The 17,037-nt window shown below is 55.9% G+C and overlaps 1 pseudogene; it reads right to left on the bottom strand.

Moving 5' to 3' along the window:
* Positions 1–4,286: 4,286 nt before the first annotated feature.
* Positions 4,287–4,402, bottom strand: LOC143406655 (U6 spliceosomal RNA; annotated as a pseudogene).
* Positions 4,403–17,037: the final 12,635 nt, after the last annotated feature.

Here is a 17,037-nt window from a genome sequence, read left to right as displayed (position 1 = left end):
GGGAGATTTGGTAGAGGGGACTGACACTGACACTCATCTGAGTGTGACAGGGCCACTCACTCAGGCCACGCACCTCCCACTGGTTCAGAGCATAGAGCTGAGCAGGTGCAGGTGTAGGAGCTGCTTTGTGGGTGCCTGGCCCCTGCAGGGGGGCCGACAGCAGGCTGTGGTCACCTGCCACCCTGGTGGACCACAGCTCTCACTGCCCGGTACCCAGTCTCCCATTCATTAGCATTGATGAACATTACTCTTGGAGCCAAGGCTGCTGCCCAGGCTTGGTGTCCACAGTGACCACTGCTGAGCACTGTTAGTGAGGAGGCCCAGGTCAGGGAGCCTGCTGGGCCAATGGAGGGCCCCTGTGCTTGGCTCTGGACTGTGTCCCCTGGCTCTTGTCCTCCCCACAGGGCTTGGCGTCTGGACCCCACAGCCTTGGGCATAGAGCCGCCTCTCACTTGCGCATTGAACTGAGCAGATGGGGGGTCACTGTCTGGGGGAGTTGTCATGAGGGCTGCTGATTGTGGGTACTGCTGGGTCCCCAGGTCAGGGCAGGGGTCTGGGACCCTCCCCTGAAAACCACAGCTCTGCTGGGTGAGCCCTGTCCCATCCTGGGGACCAGGGCCGTGTGTAGGCCTCCCTGTTGCCTGGACCATCACCTCCAGGGTGTAACTCGGGCTGCTCAGTGCCTTTGCCAGATGGTACCCACACCTGGGAGATCCCTCAGCCTCTACCCAGGGAGAACCCCTCCCTGAGGGTTTGGAACATTCCTGGCTCCCTTGGCCAACAGGCTCTCCTGAGCAGAGGGATGGGTGGGCGTGTTCTGGGCCCCCACCTCGCATGGCCCGAGGGACCACTCCCCCAGCTCATTTGGCTGTACCATTCCTGTGTGAGTTTGGTCTCCACCCATGGAACCCCCAAGTCCCTCCACCCTTCAGGTCCCCAGAAAAGTCCAGGCCCCACTGTGGCCACTGGGTCATGCCCACAGCCCCTTCCTCTGTGCCTCCCAGTTGGCCTTCGCTGTCTGTTCTGTCCGCCCTGTTTGGCTGTCCCAGCCTGCAGCCAGGCATGCTGCGTATGGGTCCCTCTGTCAGCCAAGTGTGGGGTGCTCTGTGGCTCCCTGCTGCTTCCTCCCTAGCCGCAAAAACCCCTGGCCATCCTACCCTGAACCTATCCCGTCCCACCTCTGGGGTCCATGTTCTCCATTGGAGGGGAGACCGGGATGAAACATCAGCTGCCAGTGTCCTTGGGGGTCTGGTGCCTCCAGGCCCATTTCCCAACCAGGACCCAACCCTCCAACTTTGATTTGCCACCTCCCTCCAACAACCTGCTCGGCCTCTGGCTCCCGCCCTGCAGGTTGAGCCTCTCAGCCTCCTGAGTGCTCCAAGCTTGTGCGTGACACCCTCCAGCCAACCGTCGTCCATCTCCAGGGCCTTCTTCCAAGCAGAAGCTCTTGGCCCCAACCACCCTCAGTCCTATTCTGCTCCTGAACTGGTGGCTGCAGGCCCCCTGGGGGGTTGAGTCTTGGTGTCTCTTGGTGTGACAGGGCCACTCACTCAGCGTGACATCCTCTAGGGCCAACCCTGCTGTGTGTCAGGACTGCCCTTAAAGGAAGGGACGATGCCAGTGTGTGGGGGCCACCTTTACTAATTATGCTCGAGTCCTGAAGACGGGGGTGGGTCCTGTCACTCCGGGGGCTTCCCACTGCTCACAGGGTAGAGATGTGCTTGGCCATTGCCCCCCAAGCCAGACAATGGCCCCTGGCCCTGGTAGCTCCTGGACCACACTGGACAGTGGTCTCCACCCCCAGGTGGGCACTTGCTCCCCTGCCCTGCTCTTTTTTTTTTTTTTTTAAATGAGAATACAGTTTACTAAATCCTGAAAGTACTCTGTAGGGTATGAACAGGTGCCCAACCAGAAAGTCCACCAACCAGCATTTACTGACTACTTAACTCTGCAGGGCAATTAGATGTCACAGAAGAATCCCTGTCCTGCTCTTGCTCAGCCCAGGCGTCACCTCCAAGACCCCTCCTGCCACCCAGACATTCCCTGGGTGTGTGGTCCCTCGTGGCAGACAGGTGCAGGCTGGCTGGGACAGGTAGAAGGGACGCCCTTGGGCCAGCCTGGGGACATGCTGCTGTAACTTCCTTTCCAGCACTCTGCCCAGCCTGGCCTTCTCACAGCTTCTGGGGGCTGGCAGCCAGTCCCACCTTTGGGTGCCACCTCCCATCTCTTGCTTCCTGACCCTGTGGCTCCCTGGGCCTCCAACACTGACTGGCGGTCAGTGGGACCGGGGGAGAGCTTGGAGGGCTGAGCTAGGCCCCGTGCCTACGCTGCCCTGGGAGGGTGGGGGTGGCACCTGCTGGGGCAGGCCCTGGGTGATGTGCTGGGACCCTGGAGCAAGGCCAGTGTTCTGAGCAGGTCTCCACCAAGGTCTGAGCCCAGAGGCAGTTTGTGGGGTTCTGCAGGGCACTGCCCGGCAGTGTGAGTGTGCACTGAGGGTGGGCGGTGGGCAGATGCCAGAAGTCCCCAGGGCGTCTGAGAGTGTGTGCGCATGTGTTTCCTGGGGTAGGACACCGGGCCCTCGCCCCTCTGACAACCTGGCTCTTCCCTGCACAGTTGCTGCCTGGATAGCTGAGCAGTAAGCCCCTCAGGGTGTGATGGCCACTGTCCTCATGTCTCTCTCTGTCCAAGGTGTGGCCAGTGTGACCTGCATGGGGTCTGTGTGGCATTTTGGGGTATGTCTGTGGCAATATGGAGACGCCTGTTGCTGAAGTCTGGGGCACAGCTAGGCACGGCTGCTTTCACTTACTGTGCAGGGTGAACCTGGGTTTGATAACAGCTTTCCCTTTGCACTGGAGAGGGCGGAGGCCTAGAGCTCTGGGACAGTGCCTGGGTCTGGCCAGCCCAGCCCTGGTCCCTGGGGTCTGCTCAGTGGCCAGACCTTCTGGGGTCCCTCAGGTTGGGATAGGTCCTGTTGAGGCATGCATGGCTGCAGATGAAGACCTGGGCCCCATGCCATCCCCTGTGGCCTCCCAGCCCCTGCCTGGCCCTGCAGGGGCAGATACCCTCTCTAGACAGGCCAGAAGTCCAAGTCCCCAGCGTCCATGTGCTCATTGGTCCCCAGGCTGTCTACTGATGGCTCATTGGTCCCCAGGCTGTCTACTGATGACTCTGGGCACTGGACGCTACCCTTGAGGAGGGTGGGATGTGGGGAGGTACATTGTATTCAGGGATAGCTGGTCAAAGGCCCCAGGGCAGGAGCAAGCTGGGGTTAAACAAAGATGAAGCACTGAGTTCAAAAATAAATGTACTGAGTGACAACAGACCGAAATCCCCAGGGAGCAGGCAACTCACAAAGTCACTCCCAGAAGTTGTATGCTACAACCAAACTGATGGAGTTGCAAGGAGAAATTCATAAGCCCACCATCTGAGCAAGAATTTTTTTTTGTATTTTAAATAGAGACATTAAAAAATATATTTTATTAGTTATTGATGGACGTTTATATATTTACTTGTTTATATGTGGTTCTGAGAATCGAACCCAGTGCCTTACACATGCTAGGCAAGTGCTATACCACTGAGCCACAGCCCCAACCCTAAATAAAGAAAATTCAATGTGCAAATCAATTAATAGTTCTAATCCATGCTGTTCAAATATAAAATTTAAATTTTTAGTTAAATATTTTCTGCTAATAGTTTCTTCGATATTCATCGTCTTCTCATTCTCCCAGCCCGACTTTAACAGTTTTCTTAAGTACAGAAATAGAATTTTTTGTGTGAAGCTTGTTTGTAGATGGCTGAGTCCTGTCAGTGCCATGTGAGTGTGATGATGACCTGGTGGCTTGCAGAGCTAAGTGGGCCAGTGGTTCCCAGGCAGTGCTTGTGGGCTGGCAGATGTGCTCACCAGGAGGCACAGTTAGGAAGCCGGCTCTCTAAGCCTCTAGACTGAAGCCCGCTCCCCTGCTGGAGCCTGGGCACAGGTGTCAGGAAGTTGTGCATTGATTGACTTTAGGGCATCACACCTGTGGCCAGGTTCTCACTGGGCTCCATCCTGTTGTGGAAGAGATTTTCTAGTGTCATCTCTAGGTGCCATTGGTCTAGCAATTCTCTCTCTCTCTCTCTCTCTCTCTCTCTCTCTCTCTCTCTCTCTTTAGTTGTAGATGTACACAATGCCTTTGTTTTATTTTTATTTATTTTTATATGGTGTTGAGGATGGAACCCAGTGCCAGGCAAACACTGTACCACTGAGCCACAACCCCAGCCCTTAGCAATTCTGTCTTAAAAAAAATAAAAGAAAGGAACACTTCATGAATTTGAATGTCTTCCTTACACAAGGGGCCAAGGGGCAGTGCTGATCTTCTCTGTATCGTTCTGGTTTTAGTATATGTGCTGCCAAAGTGAGCACTGAGCAAGATTTTGATAGTCCTATCTCAGTAGCTAACTGAACAAGTGGGCTCAGAGCAGCAAGGACACAGATCTGGCTGCCCTGTGTGAGCTTCAGCTGTTGGGCATCCCTGGACAAAGCCCCACTGGATGTGGGTCACGTGGAGACAGTTGGCATACCGCAGGCCCTCCTGTCCAGCCACACCCCACAACAAAATCTCATGGCTCAGAGAATTCAAAAGAAACCCACTCACAGTGGTGGGTCAAGGGAGCTCAAAATGGGAGTTGGAAGAGCTGGGGACGGGAAGGCCACCTGCCAGGACTGGAGTGTCTGAAGCCCTGTGGAGGAACTGGATGTCCAGCTCCTTCGCTGGGAGGAGAGGTGGGAGTCCTGTGCTAGGATTAGTGCGGTTCCCAGCTTTCTCTCAAGGTCTGGGGCCTCAGGTGGTCCCTCCCCTCTCCCACCCCCGGTCCTCCTCAGCCTTGCAGAAGTGAGCTCAGCTCTCTGGTCAACCAATGTGTAGGTGGCAGGAAGCTGAGCCAGTCGACCCAGCAAGGGGAAGAAAGCCAAGCCAAAGGGAAGGGACTGGTGGAGATGAGGAAGGAGACCAGTGTCCCTCACCTAGATAGGCCTGACGGGAAGGAGTGGGAGGAGGGGCCACGGTCAGAAGGCCAGGAGCAACTAGGGAAGTGGGCCTGGCCCAGGAGACAGACTGACAGTCCTGTCACCACTGGACAGAGCAAGACGGTCACTTGTGTTTCCTGCAAAGAAATCAGCCCCAGGTGATTTTATAGGCAAATTCTGCAGAGCCCAAGAAAGGAAGAAAGGAAATCTCCATCTCCCTAAGACCGCTTAGGAGTGGACCCCCCACCCCCAGCAATTGCCCAAGGCTTGACTGGTCCCAGGAACAGAGTGGACAGCGGAGGCTGTGATGGCCCCTGGCCAGGGTTGTGGGCAGAGCCGAGTCAGGCCTGTGTCTGGACAACCGGAGCCAGTTATGGGAGACAGTGAGCTCAGGGCAGCCAGAGCCTCGGCTGGCCAGGGGCAGCGAGGCCCAGCAGGGACCTCCACCTCCACCTGACCCAGGCCCCCCAGCCATACCAAAGTGCCCCACCCAAATCCTTGTGTGGCCTGGCCTCCCTGAGTGGTGTCAAGAGCTGTCCTGTGGCTCCGCAGTGGGTCCCGAGGTGGGCAGTTTCCTGCATCTGTGAGTTGGTCCTGGTGATTCATAGTCTTACAAGACTGTTGGTCTCACCCAGAGCAAGGCTGCATGACCTGTCACTTTGTCTCCTCGGCTGCTCTGCTCCCCTGGGTCCTCCCGGGCTGTGCTCTCTGCTGATTAGACTGGTCGGGGGGTTTGTTTGTTTTATTTATTTATTTAGAAGAGCTGCTCTTGGATTTACTGATGGGCGCTTCCATTTTTCTTGTTTCCAATTCATTAATTCTGCCTTTATCTCCATCCCTCCCCCTCCTGCCTCCATGGATTTACTTTATTGTTCTGTTTTTCCCTCCTTGTGTCGAATGTTTAGTTCATTTATTTTCAGTCACTCTTGCTCAGTAATAAAGACATTTAGTGCTGTGAATTCTCCTCCAGCTCCTCCTGGAGCCGCTCCGTGGACTGCAGTTCCTCTTCCCGTATAATTGTAAAATCGCCTGTCACAGTGTTTTATTTGCTTTGTGACTTGGGAGTTGTTTGGGAGGGTGTCTCTGAATCTCCAGATCATCTGCCTCAGTGTTTTAGGTCCTTTATGAACTTCTAGGTCCCTTGTGTGGGTTGGAATAATGAGACCTGCTGATGTTTTGCCAGTGGACTTTATGTGCTGTGTGTGCGTGTGTGGGTATGCCTGCATGCATGCACATGCATGTGTACACATGTGCAAATTGTCCACTACCACACACATGCAGATGTGCACACCATGTGTTTGCATGTACACGTGCACATGTGTGCCATATCTGTATGGACCTAGGTATGTGTATACATGTAACTACACATGTGCCCATTTGCATGCGTGTCTGCACATGGGTCTGTGTATGTCTCTGTACACCTGTGACGTGTGCATGTGCTTGCAGGTGTGTGTACCTGTGGTCTGTATGTGTGCAGTCTGCCCACGTGTATACGTATGAGCACACGTGTGTGCATGCGTGTCTGTGGAATGTGTGCCCTCTGTGGGGTGCAGGTGCCCTTGGACACAGCTGCTGGATCAGGGCATGGGTGAGGACTTGGAGGCCTCCTCCTGGGTCTGGTTCTGTCTCCGTAGGCGACTGGGTGTCCCCAGGGTGGTTTGCAGGCCTGCCCCTCATGTGGACCTGAGTCCCCTGCCGTGCTCATGACAGACAACCCTGACCTCTCAGGGCTGGCTGCGGGCAGGGACGGGTTGCAGGACAGCTTGGTGATCTCTCTGCAGATCTGTCCCTGGGCTGACCTGGAGGGGTCCTGGGGAACGGGAGGGTGCTGCTCCCTGTCCTGGGGTCTCCCTCCAACCTCCAGGGACCTCTACAGGGCCATGAAGTGGAGGTGCTGGATCTGGAGATTTCCAGACAGAAGGTTGGTTCCATTCCCAGTTAGCTGATGGAGGTCATGAATGGCTGTAGATTCATTTAGCCACTGAGACGGCCTGTGACGTTTCTCTGGTTTACTTGGTGTCAGTCTGCTTGGGCTCTCACAGGTGCCACAAACCTGGCTAGACAACAGGCTGCTGCTATCTCTGTGGCTCACAGGTGGCATCTTGTCCCTGGTCCTCCCATGCTCGCTCCCTGTGTGTCTGGGTCCTAATCTCCACTTCCTGGGTGGACACCAGGCAGAGTGGACCCAGTGGCTTCACTGGCCTTGCATCTCCAGGTGTGAGTGCCCGTCAGGTCATGGTAAGACACATATTGTGCACACGCTGCCATGCTGTAAGCCACCTTAAGCTGTGAATCTGGCTCTGAGCACATCCATGCTGTGGCACGGCCACCACGAACTACATGCAGGAGGTCCTCGTCTTCCCAGGGGGCTGTGGCCTGCCACACACAGGTCCCCTCCCGCCCAGCCCCTGCACCGGGTCCCAGGGCTGCCCATGGGTCTGAGGCACTGGCTCCCTCCTCCTGCTTCCCCGCGTGTGCCCCTGGTGCCGCTCAGCACTTCAGGCCCTCCTTCCTCAGGAAGTGAGAGAGATTCCATCACAGGTGCACACCATCTACTTTCCCATGTGTGGTGGTAGGAGTCGCTACCCCCTGGTTCTTGGGAGCAGGGTTGCTATGGACATTGGCCTACCTGTCCCTGTGGACATGCCTAGAGGTGGACTTGCTGCAGCACTTGGCGAACACTTTGGAGTTTTGGAGGGACTGACGTGCCGTCCTCCATGATGGCCACTGTTATGCTCCCCAGCACCTGTGTCCTCCACCATGCTTGTTCCTTTGGTTTTCTGTTGCAGCCGCCCTGTGGGTGAATGCCTATGACCTCTCACCCTCACCGTGGTGGGAATGTGTTGAAAGTTCATGGTTGATTTCCACATGTGCTCCACGTGCACCTGAGGAGACATCTTGCAGGGACACATCTGTGGGTCCGGAGATGGAGCCTGGTGCACGTCTCCTCTGTCCTCACTTTCTTTGGTCTGCCCGATGATTGGTTATTGATCACTGCGTTGGATTCTGCTATGGCTGCTGGGTCTCCCTCCTCCTGGTTTTGTTGGTGCACAGAGTTCAGAAGTGTGAATTTTACCTTCTTGTCCCTGGTGATGATTTTTGCTTAAACCCTCTTTTGTCTAAGATGTACACAGATGGTCATCTCTACTTGGGGTTCCTGCCCCCGTGTGCTCTGTGTCTGGAGCCCTTGTCTCCAGGCTCACCTCCCTCAGCCTGAGATGTGTGCTCAGGACTCGAAGCCTGTGTCAGCCTTCACTGATAGGCGCTTTCTCTCCTTCCTGGACCGCTGCCTCTTGGCTGGCGCCGCTAGGGGGGAGTCAGGTGAACTTCATCGCTCTTCCTTGGGAGCGTTGGAGGTCTCTCTGACCTTGGCTTTCAGCAGCTTGACCTGACATCTGGGTGCTTTTCCTTAGTCTTCCCATTTGTTCCTGTGCTTGGTGTTTTAGCTCGCTTCTTGAACCTGTCTCTGTAGTGTCTTCTCCTTGTTCTGACAGAAACACAGATGGCCCCGCGCTGTGACAGGCTGTGAATTCCCAGGGGCTGAAGGACATTCAGGTTGCTGCCTGAAAGACCCAGCATGGGGCTGGACCCTGGAAGCGCCCACCACCAGCCAGCTCCTGAGCCCTCCCTCCCCTCTCATTGGGGACTCACTGGGCTCCACCTGCATTGCCCCCGGTAGCCACTGGGTGGCAGCAAAGATTGGCCCTGGTGGCCTTGGTGGGAGCTGGAGCTTTAGGGGAGATGCAGGCCCCTGGCCCGTGAGATGAGGAGGGGCTCCTCTGTTTGTCCCATCCTCTCTTGCATCCCAATGACCAGCTCTTTCTACTTCCAGCCAGTGCTGGGTCTGGGGGGTGTCCAAGGGGGTCCATGCCATTCCTCAAAGAGTGGGAGGCATGGGTGGGGAAGAGACCTCTCGTTCTCCGATCCAGGGAGCGTCTTCCCTGCCTAGGAGAGTGCAGCGACCCACCAGATGCAGAGGTGGAACCTGCCGTGGGCAGTGACCTACTAGGTGTCTTCACCCTGTGCCACCCCTTCCTCTGCCCAGGTAAGCTGTGGGCGTGACCCAGGTGTGACCCCACGGCTTGGGGAATCTTCACTCCTCTTGCCGGGAGACCCATGGGTCCTGAGCACAGAGATGTGGGAGGACTGACCTGAGGCCACAAGCTCTCACAGAGCCTGGCTTTTGCAGGGGTCACATCATGGTGGATATAGGACCTTGAGTGCGGAAGTCTGGGCCTCAGGCCCCCTGACTTTCTGTTGGTCCTGGGAGGTGCCACCTGCTGAGTGGAAGTCCTAGAGGGCTACAGTTGGGAGCAGAGGAAGAGGGTCTGGGAGTGCCTAGGATCACTTTGCCTCTGCACCTCCACACCCTGAGGCTGGTGGACACCCCTCCTCCAGCCTAGAATCTGACCCAGGTCTGGAGAGCAGGGTCATTCCCTACTGGGCAGGAGGGCAGGTGCCCTTTCTGACCCAACCCATCCCAGCTCCTGGCAGGCCCTGCGGGGAGGGCTAAGTGGGCTGCAGTCTTCTGGGGAGCTTGTCTGGTGGGTTCCAGGGGGTGCCGGGCTGGCCTTTGGGTCCTTTGGTCTGAGGCTCCTAGGGTGATTGATCCCACAGTTTCTGGAGAAGTTATCGTGGCACCTGATATCTGAGAGATGTTTATCAACAGGCAGTTCACGGCTGGCCTGTCGCCCAAGGGCTCGAGCCAGCCAGGGGACAGGGACACCAGCTGAAGCACTGCTGTGGCCTTGTCAGAACAGGCCTGGCCAGGCCAGATGGGGCACCAGGGACCAAAGGGTAGAAGTCATGGACCTCCACCTGCTGGGCTGGGCAGCTTCTGAGTGCCCTATGCTAGGGACTTTAGTGATCTCGGTGGCCAAGGGAGGTGACTTTTTGAGACCTTGGGAAGAGGGCACAAAATTAGGTGGGGTGGATTGCTGGGTGCAGTGCTGGTGGGACCAGAGGCCCGCCCAGTGGAGCCCCCAGCACTGGACTCCAGGCCTCTGTGTGGCTCCCTGTGGACCTCAAGCCAGGGCCTCCCTGAGGCGCCTGCCCCAGGGGCTGAAGATAGGGGGCGCTGCTAGGGTTCAGCCACCATAGTAACTGCAGTGCTGACCTCGCCCACCCAAGCCTTGCTCCAGCTGAACTTCCGTGTGCCTCAGTTCTGGGCCCACATGCCCCATGGAGACTCCCACCCCAGCCCCGTCTCACTCCACTCCTGGGTCCCCTGCTTCCTCCACCCCCTGCACTGTGGCTGCTGAGGGGGGGGGTGACTCTTTCCCTACCCCATCCTGTTCACTGAGATGCCAGGCGTGATCAGCCTGACTGGTGGAGTTGGGACTCGGCATCTGCTTAGGACTGGGGGGAGTACGAGGTGGGCAGGATGGGGTGGGAGGGGTCATTCTGCTCCGTGGACAGACGCCTTGGGCTCCTTCCCCAGCTGCCCCCACCCGTGTCCCTGCACCCCGCCCTCCGCCCCCTGGTCCTAGAGCTACAGCGGCCTCGCTCTGCCCTCTGGTGGCCACTCCTTGCCAAGACTAGCGTCCTCAGTCCAGCAGCCCCTGTCCTGGCAGCGTCTGTCCGAGGCCTGTGGAGGGCTGGCCTCCCCCAGATGCGCCCAGCCCCAGCTCTGCCAGCCATGAGTCTTGCTGGGTGGCCGGTGAACCCGTGGCCCTGGCTGAGCCTCACTGCCACCACCTTTGGGGAGGAGGTACCAGGCTGCTGCAGCACCACAGGTCTTCATCCCGGTCACCCAGTGTGGGCCTGGGCCACAGGCACTGCCCACATGCCCCAGGCCCTCTTTGGATGCTGTGGCAGGGCTTTTCCTGTTTGTCCCTGGTCTGTGTGAGGCTGGCTCCTCACAGCTTGGAGGTATGTGACCAGGGGCCCTGAGAGCCTCACCCATGTCTTCTGGGGCCAGCGGTGTCCAGGAACGATCTGCTCAGGTGGCCAAGCTGGGGTCAGGGGGAGGACCCTGTGGCCAGCCTTCCTGAGGCTCTGCTGAGGGTCGGCCTTTGGCTTGCCTCTCGGACGTGGCAGGTGCTTGAGTAATTCTGCCAGGAAGGGATCTGTTCCAGTTCCATGTCCGAGGACGGGGACAGCCAGCACCGCCCCTCGCATGGAGCAGTGCACCTGCCCTGCTGGAGGCGGAGCTGGCCGGCTGGCGTCATCCTTGCCCTGTGTGGAGGGTGCGAACCAGCTGGCACGTCTGGAGTGGGTCCCTGGGGTTCAGAGGGGTCTTGACTCTGGGATCTCCCTGCTCCTCTCCCGGCCTCAGTTTCTCCTTGGTGAAGCTGGGACCCTGTCTCCCCGAAGGCTGGGGCTGTGGGTGCGCAGGCGTTTCTCTGCAGAAGCTGGTGTACCAGTGCAGGAGGGCACCGCGGAGTCCTCTCCTGGCCACAGGGACAGCAAGCACTTTGGACTCTGGCCACCTTGGCATCCTTAGGCTGCCCTCATGGGCTCCTGCTCTCTCTGTTTTTGTGTAGAAGAAACTTGACAGGCCTCAAGGGGCCTCTGTGCCCCTGACCCCTGTTGAGCCCTCAGCCCTCCAGGACCCTGGGCAGAAGACTGCAGTCATGCCTCATGGGCCAGGTCAGGAGGCCCGGGCTGGGCAGGTGTGTGGAGGAGGCCCAAGCCCAGGGCCTTCCCCGATGCTCACCACGCCATCACTCCCTGTCCGTGGAGCTGAGGGACCTAGTGGGGCCACCAACAGGCGGGTGTTCAGGCACCTGTTGTGTGGGTGGATGGCCACGACAGGAAGCTCAGTCTTCATACCCTTTCTTGGGCAGGCATGGGTCACTGGGTGCTGGGATGTGCCCTGGGGGCCTTTGGGCCCAGCTGCTGCCTCCCAACCTAGGGCCATGCCCAGCCACGTCCTGCCTCCTGCTCACTGCCCGCTGGAGATGGAGCCCAGCACCACTGCCTTCCTCAACTTTTTTCTCCTCCCCAATTAATTAATTTAAATTGACCATTAAGTCAGCTGAGTTTTTGATTGATATTTTCATTAGCAGCGCTGTCCGACGCCCCAGGAATGTATGGTAATGTCCAATCTGCGGGCGGGCCGCGCTCCTCCTCGCGGGCTCTGAGTTATGGCTGGCACCCGCCACGGCTCCCAGGGTAATTTGAATTCAGATGAGCTGCCGCAGTGTTCCGGAGCCTGGCGGCCGGCCGCTGACAGATGGCACTCGGGTTACTGCAAGGTCACCAAGCAGCCATCCCTGCTGGAAGGGTGGGCTAAGGTGCAGTGGGTGGGGAGCCGGGCAACCCTGTGGTGGGTGGCCACAGGGACTCTGAGAGCTGTCCAGCTGGTGACCAACTGGCTGAAGTGCCGTGAGCCTTGGGGCCATGTGGCCCAGGGCCCTGGCTGAGCCTCATTGCAGAGGGGCAGAGTGGCCCTCCTCCCAGGAGAGCTGACCAGCTCAGAGCAGTTCCCATTGTGTCCAGGGAAGCTTCTCCCATCTCTGTCAGCTGGTGGGTGATGGGCTGAATCCATGTGCGGTGTGACCAGCTGGCTCCTCGGCATCCATGTCCTGGGCCGTGGCCATGCCAGGCAGAGAGTAGACCTGCTGCCCCCTTCTCAGCATGGGCACCGATGCCAGTCAGGTGCCACTGTGATGGTCAGATGAGAAGTGTCTCCAGAGGCTCATAGTGCTGCCTAGTCAGAGGTGGGCCCCTGGGGGGATGGGACGGGGGGCTCCGACCTCGGCAGTGGGTCCATAGCCACAGGTGTTGAGGTGGCGCAAGCTGTGGTGGGCGTGGCTGGAGGGGTCTTCGGGGTGATGACGTGGTGTCTCCATGTTGGCTCAGGGTGAAGCACAGACAGGCCACCTGGGCAGGCCTGGCCTATGTTGGGCCCCTGCGTGGCCTCCTGCTCACACACCCCACAGAGGACAGAGGGGCACCTGTCTGGCTCCTTCTCAGCTCCTCGAGAGTTTGGGGTGCATGCTGTTGACCTCAGGCCTAGGGGTCAGCTTGTGAGTGGTCCACCATGGGGAGCTGAGGGTTGGCACTGAGCTGGGCTGCAGGAGGCTGATGGCTGTGGGTGGGACTCGGCAAGCAGGCTGTGTGGGCAGCCCTGGGTGCAGGACGTGGGTGAGGGGCACAGCTTTGTGAGGCCATGGGCCTGTCCCCTGAGAGGGCCCAGCTGGAGACCTGGAGACCTGGGGGCCAGAAGGAGCCTGGCAAAGGTGTCCACTCAGTGCCCACTCATGCCAGCCCTGGGGTCTACCTGTGGTCACTCCCAGGGAGAAAGCCACCTTTGTCCTGTCTCTGTCCTTGTTTCTGCCTGGGCAGGCTGAGCTGGACATCACACAGTCAGAGTCTGTGCACACTGATGATCTGATGATTCACCCACCTTCAGTAACGCTCCCAGGCGTCCTCGCCGTCACCGAGGGCAACTGAGGGGAAAGTCCAGAAATAAACTCCATCAGATTTAAATTGGGCTTCATTCTGAGCAGGGTGGGGACACTTTCCATTGCCCGCTGCAAGGAGGACCCTCCCCTGCCTGGTGCCGCCTACCCGCAGGCCACTCCGTCAGGCAGTGAGGTGGGTTTTCAGAACCCACGGTGGCATTGGGTGGCGTCCCCTGGGAGCCTGGGCCTGGCCCAGCTCCACCCATGCTGGCCGATGGCGTCTGCTCTTCTGGTGAGCAGCAGTGTGTCTGAGGCCACCCTCCACAGCTGCTGGACTCTTTCTGGAAGTGGTAGCCTATTAGCTCTCTTCTGGGAACCTTGGCCCCTTGATCTCAGTGACTCTTTTGGGACCCAACTTTTCCTGTCCATTGCTAAAACTTGCTGAGTGACCTTACCCCCTAGATCTTATCATGTGGCCTGAGGGGTGGATGTCGAGATATTCTTGTCTCTGTTGTCTCCATACAATAATCTAATTTGTTTTTATCCCAAGTTTTTGAGATATTTAAAAAATTTTAAAGGTTATCAGATACATTTCCTGACACTTTTGAGATGACTGAGTGATTTCCTTCTAAAAAGACACACATTTGTGTGGCATGTTTTCAGGTAGGGAGATGTTATGGCTGAAATATTTATTAGGTGTCCCTCAAATGCTCATGTGTGAGACAAAGCTAGAGGCTGGAGGTGAAAAGACTGGATTATGAGAGCCAGTTAACTGAGTGGTAACAAGCAGCTGGGGTGTGGCTGGAGGAGGGGCCATGGAGGCGTGCCTTTGGGGTAGATCCAAGGTATCTGGTGAGTGCAGACTCTCTGGGTTTCTTGATAACCTTATGAGCCACTTCTCTCTGCTGAACTATTTTGCCATGATGTTCTGCCTCACCTCAAATCCCAGGGAATGGAGCCAGCTATCTGTGGAATAAGATCTCTGAAACCGAAGTCCCAAAGTGAATTTTTTCTTCATAAAATTGTAATTTTCAGCTATTTTAGACACAGCAGTAAAAAAGACGATTCATATAGTAGATAAACAGATAACTGACTAAATGGGTGTGTCATTTATAACACAACTTGGACTAGACTCCAATTCATTTACAATTGATGCATCAATCCTGGTGACATACATACACATATGTACACATGTAAGACATACAAAGGATTAAACAAATATATCCAAAAAAGTATACGAAGGATTAAACAAATATATCCAAAAAAGTATACGTATGTATGTTTCCTATAAGTGCATGAACACACTTATAGGAAACATACATACTAGATATATAGGAACAAAAGCTCATAATAATATGCACAAAAATACATTATATATGATTACCACAAATGGAAATATGCATCAATATATACATATGCTTAAAACACATATGAGAAAATATATGTAAGAGTGGTGAGAGTATACTGGGGAAAGGAGTGTATGGAATGGGACAGAGTGTGGGATGGAGTGTGAGGGATGGAGGGTGTGGGATGGAGTGTGAGGGGTGGAGTATGAGGGGTGGAGTGTGAGGAATGGAGAATGAGGGATGGAGTTGAGGGATGGAGTCTGAGATGATGGAGTGTGAGGGATGGAGTTGAGCAATGGAGTCTAGGGGGATGGAGTGTGTGGGATAAATTGTAAGGATGGAGTGTGAGGGATGGAGTTGAGAAATGGAGTCTGAGAGGATGGAGTGTGAGAGATGGACGGCGAGGGATGGAGTTGAGAAATGGAGTCTGAGAGGATGGAGTGTGAGAGATGGACGGTGAGGGATGGAGTTGAGAAATGGAGTCTGAGGGGATGGAGTGTGAGGGATGGATTGTAAGGATGGAGTGTGAGGGATAGAGTGTGAGGGATGGAGTGTGAGGGGTGGAGTGTGAAAGATGGAGTGTGAGGGGTGGAGTGTGAAAGATGAAGTGTGAGGGGTGGAGTATGAGGGATGCAGTGTGAGGGATGGAGTGTAAGAAATGGAGTCTCAGGGGATGGAGTGTGAGGGACAGAGTGTGAGAAATTGATTCTCAGGGGATGGAGGGTGAGGGATGGAGTGTGATGAATGAAGTTTGACAGGATGGAATGTTAGGGATAGAGTGTGAGGGAGGAGTGTGAGGAAGGGAGTGTGAGAGGATGGAGTGTGACAGGATGGAATGTGAGGAATAGAGTGTGAGGGGTGGAGTGTGGGGGATGGGGTGTGAGACATGAAGTTTCAGGAGATAAAGTGTGAGGAACGCAGTGAGAGGGATGGAGTGTGAGGGATGGAGTGTGATAGGATGGAGTGTGAGGGATAGAATCTGAGGGACAGAGTATTTGGGATGAAGTATGAGTAGATGAAATGTGAATGGATGGAGTGTGAAGAGACGGATTGCAAGGGATAGAGTGTAAGGAAATTAGGTGTGAAAGATAGAGTGTGAGGGAATGGTGTGTGAAAGGATGGATAAGAGAGGATGGAGTCTGAGGTGATGGAGTGTGGGGGTTGTAGTGTGAGAAGATGGACTATGAGGGGATTGTGTGAGAGTCCTTGGAGAATGAGGGATGGAAAGTGAAGAGATAAAGTGTGAGGGATGGATTGTGAGGGATGGAGGATGATGGGATGGAATGTGAGAAGATGAAGGAACAGGGAATACAGTGTGATAAATGGAATGTGAGGAATGTTGTATAAAAGACAAACTGTGATGGAATGGAGTGTTAAAATGTGAGGCATGGAGAATGAGGGATGGAGATGGAGGAATAGAGTGTGAGAAATGGAGTTTGAGGGATGAAGTTTGAGGAATGGAGTGTGAGGGGTGGAGTGTGAGGGATGCAGAGTGAGGGATGAAAGGTGAGGGTGGGATTGTCAGGGATGGAGTGTGAGGAATGGACTGTGAGGGATGGAGTTGAGGGATGGATTGTGAGGATGGATTTTGATGGAGTGTGAGGGGTAGAGAGTGAGTGATGGAGTGTGAGGAATGGAGTTTGAGGGATGGAGTGTGAGGGATGGAGTTGAGGGATGGAGTGTGAGGATGGATTGTGAGGGATGGAGAGTGAGGGATGGAGTGGTGGATGGAGTGTGAGGGATGGAGAGTGAGGGATGGAGTATGAGGGATGGAGTGCGAGGGACTGAGAGTGAGGGATGGAGTGTGAGTAATGGAGTGTGAGGGAAAGAGTGTGAGGGATGGATGTGGATGGTGTGTGAGGATGGATTGTGATGGATGGAATGTGAGGAATGGAGTGTTAGGGAGGAAGTGTGAGGGATGGAGTGTGAAGAATGGAGTTTAGGGATGGAGTGTGAAGAATGGAGTTGAGGAATGGATAGTGAGGATGGGTTTTGGTGGATGGAGTGTGAGGGGTGGAGAGTGAGATGGATTATGAGGATGAAGAGGGAGGGATGGAGTGTGAGGGATGGAGTGTGAGGGATGGATAGTGAGGGATGGACTGTGAGGGAAGGAGTATGAGGGATGGAGTGTGAGAGATGGAGTGTGAGGGATGGAGAGTGAGGGATGGAGAGGAGGGATGGAGTGTGAGAGATGGAGAGTGAGGGATGGAGTGCGAGGGATGGAGAGTGAGGGATGGAGAGTGAGATATGGAGTGTGAGGGAGGAGAGTGAGGGATGGAGAGGGGTGATGGAGAGTGAGGGATAGAGTGTGAGAGTTGGAGAGTGAGGGAAGGAG

Source organism: Callospermophilus lateralis, chromosome 8 (assembly GCF_048772815.1).
Source record: "Callospermophilus lateralis isolate mCalLat2 chromosome 8, mCalLat2.hap1, whole genome shotgun sequence".
Lineage (NCBI taxonomy): Eukaryota > Metazoa > Chordata > Mammalia > Rodentia > Sciuridae > Callospermophilus > Callospermophilus lateralis.
This window is presented reverse-complemented; position numbering and strand designations above follow the sequence as displayed.